Source organism: Ailuropoda melanoleuca, chromosome X, assembly GCF_002007445.2.
Source record: "Ailuropoda melanoleuca isolate Jingjing chromosome X, ASM200744v2, whole genome shotgun sequence".
NCBI classification, from domain to species: domain Eukaryota; kingdom Metazoa; phylum Chordata; class Mammalia; order Carnivora; family Ursidae; genus Ailuropoda; species Ailuropoda melanoleuca.
This window is the reverse complement of record NC_048238.1, coordinates 96,944,775-96,950,788: the sequence shown is the minus strand read 5'-3', so window position 1 is coordinate 96,950,788 and position 6,014 is coordinate 96,944,775.

The following is a 6,014-nucleotide window of genomic DNA, read 5'->3' as shown; positions in this document are numbered from 1 at the left end:
CAGCAGGATAGCAGGAAGCTACTTAGGGTATGATGTGGGATCTTCCTGACAACCCTTAAAATTTCCAGGAAAGTCACCAAATTTAGAAAATGCTGAGCGTGTTAGGATTTCTTGTGGGAACTGGTGAGACTCATCTGGGTTTGACGCAGGACAGAACCAAAATGGCACTCACAAACGTTAGAGAGCGTAGAGACACTGACGTATGAGGACGTAAAAGCATGAAAATCCCCTGGAGAACACTGACATATAAGGTGGGATTGGGAGTGACCCAAGCCAGTGTCGGGGCTACACCGACATTAAATAGTATGGACTGCCCTTGAGTTTTTGTGATCGGGTTGACCAGTCTCAGTGGCCCATGGTCTTTCTTCCTTTCTTCATCAGCTCTCAAATTCTTCATAATAATAATTGTTATGTCCCGAGTGCCTTCGATGTAGTCCTCTTTACAAGCATGGCATTATTTCCTCTCTTCAGGCCATCATCTGAAGGAAGGTTTTACAAATGAAGGCTCTGAGCCCAGGGAAGTGAGGCAACTTACCCCAGTTTCCACAGCCTATGACTCCATGCTTCTTGCCGTAAACCACACTGTCTCACACACCCCGTTCCACAGTCACCTTCTACAGTCAAAAGGAATTCCTGACCTTTGCTTCTTTCCCCTGAACACTATGCCTAAGACCATCTCCCTGTCTTGGTCAATGTTCTCTAGTGTGGTGACTAGAGAGCCTTGTGTAACAGTGTTGTAACCCGACAGGTGCAAAGAGTACAGGTGTCCTGGCTGCCACAACCATCCTTAGCTCTGCCCACAGGCTCACAAAGTCACAGGCTCCTCTTGGTGTCACTGAGGCCACCTCAGCCTCCTGAAGCATGAAAAATGCTCCCACCATTTAAAGAATAGAACAAAAGCATCATACATAGTGTTGACATCTAGCAGGCAATTCAGCCAGTGTTCTTGACTAATTGGTCATTTCGTAATTTTTATTTTTCTAATATGGATCGCTGGGTGAAGGGGATGAGAACTACGGAACCATGTTTCTGGGGTTGATTCTGTAAGTTTGGGTGAGGAATCAGGGCAGGAGAACATCTGTTTCCAGGACTTTGAACAGATATCTTTGGCCAGGCCTGCCACAGACTCGTCGTAGTCCAGCAACCTCATTGTACAGATGGGTGAATTTTGAGGCCCGGGATGAAGAAAGGATTTGCCCAAGGTCATATAGCTAATTGGTGGGACAATGGACATCAGTTCCTTCTTTCGCAAAAAGTACGCTAAGCAATTCAAACTGTCTCTCTTCTCTGTCACCGAATGCCTGCTAGTATGATTCCTATTACTTCCCCCCCCCCCAAAATGAGCTATGAATGAACAGGAAAGGAGCTCTGGGCGAAAGCTTCCAAAAGGAATAGCAATGCAATATGTCTGAACAGTCTAGAACTGAAGGCATGGCCTTGATGCCTTTGTCGGCCTGGATTTGCCATGTGTCTGGATTGCCAGCTGAGGAGAATGCGGTTGAAGCCGTGTTGATGTCCCCCCTGTTTTAGCTACATCTTCTAGTCCCAGCCCAAGGTAGTGGGAGAGCTAAGCAATATCCCCCACTCCTTTCAGAAGGCCCTTCTCAAACTGACTTGGGATCAAAAGTTGCTCACCTTTACAAAGGCTTTGAGCAATCCGTGCTCCCTGAGTCCTAATCCCAAGACTGTCCGTGTCGACGCCTAGCAGACCGCCTCTGTCCTGAAGCAGCTAACATGGGCTCTGCCAAAAAGGGAGATCATTCACTCTTCAGTAAACAGCTGCTGACCCATGCCTCTGCACGGCGTGAGGTGAGGACTTGAGGATACAGACTGGATCGGGCCTGCCCTCAGGGAGCTCCCAGCCAAGTAGGTGAGGCAGACAGTCAACGATTTCGTAGATCAGCCCACCACCGGCACTTACCTATAACCCATCAGGCACAACACTACATCCCGGGGAGGGGGGGCAAGGATGGACAAGACCCAGTCCAGCCCTCATCACCTCAGAGACAGAACAGTGGCAATAACAGTGTTTAACTGCCCGGAAAGTGTGTAACTGCTTTGGAGTGGGGGAAACTCTGAAGAGAGGGATCCAAAGGGAGTGTTGGTCCCAAAACCATTTTGCCACAGAGAAATTCCTGGGAAACCACCAGTTGGATTGAGGCAGCAAAGGCCTCAAAGTGAAAGGATTAACACTCGGTCTTTGCCTGGTAAATCAGATCCCCTGAGCTAAATAGCCTCCAGCCAGTTTCTTAGAGCTTGGGGCCAGGACAAGGACCTTCAAGGGGAAGGTTTTGCCAGAAGGTGTTGCTGACGCAATTGTAACGCAGACTGAGATTCGGCCTTCGGGAACCTCCAAAGTTCTGCTCCCACGGTGACTTCTATCTGGGAAGGCCTTTCCCAGAAAGGATCCTGAACTGTTTCATTCCCATAGGTGGATACCTGGTCGTGGCAGTGTCTCCCAGACTTGCCTGAAGAGAATAATCCCTGGTGTCATTCCTAGTTGTACTGATGACCTTGTTTTCCTCCTGGTGTGATATTGTGAGTTAGAATAAGAAATACATATTTGGGGGGCGCCTGGGTGGCTCAGTCGTTAAGCATCTGCCTTCGGCTCGGGGCGTGATCCCGGGGTCCTGGGATCGAGCCCCACATCAGGCTCCTCTGCTGGGAGCCTGCTTCTTCCTCTCCCACTTCCCGCGCCTGTGTTCCCTCTCTCGCTGGCTGTCTCTCTGTCAAATAGATAAAAATCTTAAAAAAAAAAAAAGAAATACATATTTGGTCTTCCCAATTCTGGCGCAGAGCTCCCTTGGAATTTCCTAAGTGAGGAGAGTGCTAAAGGCGTCTTGATACTTATAACAAACCCCCTTCGATCACACATGAGCTTATGTTAATGATATAACTTTTGGAAAGCAGGAGGATGGGGACCAGATGCCAGGGGAACCAACCCCGTGATTAGAAGGTTGAACCTTTCAGTCCCACCCTGCTGACCTCTCAGGATGGGACAGGGGCTGGAGGTTGAAGCAAGCACCAATGGCCAGTGATTTCATTAGCTATGCCTATGTAAGGAAGCCTCCAGAAAAATCCAAAAGGAGAGGGTTCGGGGAGTTTCCGGGTTGGTGAACCAGAACACTTCCACACGTCACCATGCTGGGCCCCCGACTCCACAGGGACAGAAGCTCCTTTGCTCGGGACCTCTCCTTATGTGTCCTTTCACATCCTTTGTAAGAAACTGGTAATCGAGTGAGTCAACTGGTTTCCTGAGTCCTGTGAGCTGCTCCAGCAAATTAACTGAACCCAAGGAGGGGGGCGTAGGCACCTCTGATTTACAGCCAGTTAGTAAGAAGTATAGGTAACAACCTGTACTCGTGATTGGTATCTGAAGCAGAGGGCGGTCTTGTAGGACTGAGCCCTTAGCCCGGGGGATCTGATGCTATCTCCAGGTAGATAGTGTTACCCTTAAAAAAATAAAACTACCCATTATTTTTACCAGCAAAAAGGGGGCTTATTCAAGAATAGCAGAGAATTGCAACCTGGGACAAGCAAGCTGTGGCAAAACCATAGGCAAGGCTAAAGGTGGAAGGACTGGAAGGTTCTTTTATCGAGGTAAGGGGGCAGTTGAGAGGGCTCTTGTAAACAAGAAATGCATTTGGAATAAAGTGGGAGGTGCAAGTATTGTGGCTTCTCATTGGCTGGGCTGTTGCTGGGGGAGGAGGAAGCCTTCCTTCTTCCTCCTGGGCTAGTAAAGCAGTATCCACCTGCAAGGTCCTTCTCTTCATGTTGGTTCAGTAATGGTTCACGAGGGTAGGGTGTGAGAGCCGCCCCTGCCAAATGCTCTGACTCCATTTTAGTGAGGTTTCCCTGTATTAATTGTCACAACAGTGTCAGAATTGAGATGAATTGTAGGACAGTGTCAGAGAATTGTTCCAGTGGTGTAGAAAAAAACCCTACACTTTAGAACTGTTGGAGCAGAGTCTTACCTGGAAATTTTTATTCAGTAGGTCTGGGGAGGTTCTGAGAATGTTCTAACAAGGGCTCCAGGTGATTCTTCCCGTCAGGCCAATTTGGGAATTCATGAGGTAAGCATTACCCCCAGGAATTTGCAATGAAGGCTTTGATTCCTAACGTGGAATCTCAAACACACATACCTAAGTAGTGGAGTGTAAAGGCTTTAATAATAAAACAGACCTTACGTTTGAAGAGCATCCTGTAGTTACGTTATCACAAACACCATAAATATCACCACATCAGAACTCCTAAAAGCCCAGCAAACTGGATAGGCCAAGGATTCTTGTCCCCATTTTAGGGATGAGGAAACCTGCCAGAGTGTAGCTTTGTCATATAATTGGAGAAAAAACAAATACACATTAAATGATGCAAGAACAACACAAAGCAAGATGCCTACTTTTGCAAAAGAATACTTCATAACAGGACACACAGACTGAAGGGATTTGGAGCCCAAGGGTAGCTGGAGGCAAAGAGGAGTCCAAAGCCTCCCAAAGGAGGACACATTTCTGCCTTCAGAGACTCGGTTATTTTCTGTCACCATGAAATTTGTCTACATTGGATTCTTATGTGAACTGTACCAGTTACATTTTCCACAACCACATATTATAACACAAACCAGTCTGACCTGCAAGGGAAGTACATGCTTTGGGCCTTTTGCAATTGCAACGCTCTGCTGTCTAACCAGTTTGTTTGCAAAATGACATGTGGCTGGGCCAAGATGAAGATGTCCTAGTGAAGCCTGGCTTGGGCTCCTTTCTGGGCCTGCTTAGGGCTTCCCATACAGTGGAGTCGAAGGATTTCATTTCATCCAATTATACTGATGCCTTTTCTGGATTAGGCATTGTGCTGGCAGCCGTGGGTCACTTTGAGGAATTCCTAGTCTAGGTAGGAGAGAAAGGAAGACCTAATGCACAGCTAGTGATTACCTAAGTCAGGAAGAATTGCAGAGCAGAATAAGGAATGCTCTATGGTGACGGAGCTGGAGTTACTAGTTCTCGTGGAAGATCCTGACAGGTTTGCTGGAGGAAGTAGCATTTCCACTGGACCTCAAAAGACAGGTAGGTATTCCAAAGACAGAGAAGGGAGTCGATGAGCAAAGGCATCAGAAGCCCGAGCCCAAGGGAGATCTACTGGCCGCCCATTGCTCGTATGGGGCAGTCGAGGAGAATTCTCTGGGCCTTCTACTTGCAGGGAGGGAAGCTGTGGCAGCCGCACCTTACTCTGCCTTTCTGAACAGCATTGACATTTAATTCTGAGTATTCCATCTTTAATGCTATTTCAAGGGGCCTATGAACATTACCGACAGTGCAGCTTCCTTTCGAGGGCGAGTATTTGGGGCAGGCAGCGTGGTCCGGGGGCCCCGCTGTCCTCCAGGGAGGCCTAGTTTATTGCGTTAGAGTATTGGGTGCATCAGAAAAGGTTTACAGAGGACCGTTGATACCATGCTGAGGGATTGCAGGCACTTCTGAGACACTGAAAGGTTTTAAGCAGCAAAGTAAGAGGTCACCTGTACATCTTACAGACATCCCTCTGGTTGCCGGTTGCCGTCTGGGAGATGGTGTGGGCAAAGGCAAGAGTGGAAGCAGAGAGCCCAACCAGGAGGCTACTGCGGAGCCCCAAGCAAAAAGTCACGGGGCCTACACAGTGCTCGTAGCACAGCGGGGGGAGTGGAGAAAGGGGGTTAAGAAGATGTGTCTCGGTGGTAGAATTAACTAGCCTTAGGTACTCACTGTATGTATGTGTGTGTGCGTGTGTGTGTGCGCGCGCGCGCCTAGGGGAAGAAGGAGGGGGAGGGAATCGAAGGTGACTGCCCGACAAGTGCAAAGAGAGAGATGACCCTCCGTAAGGGTCTCCGGTCTCCTCCAAGGGCGGCGGGAGGGGAGGGGAGGAGAGGAGAGAGGAGGGACAGGTCCTGGACTGCAGGAAGAAGTTCGGAGCTCGGAGAAGCAAGAAACCCGAAAGGCCAGGTGGCAGGAAGGAGGCTCCGCCCCCGTCCCGGCCCCGCCCCCGGC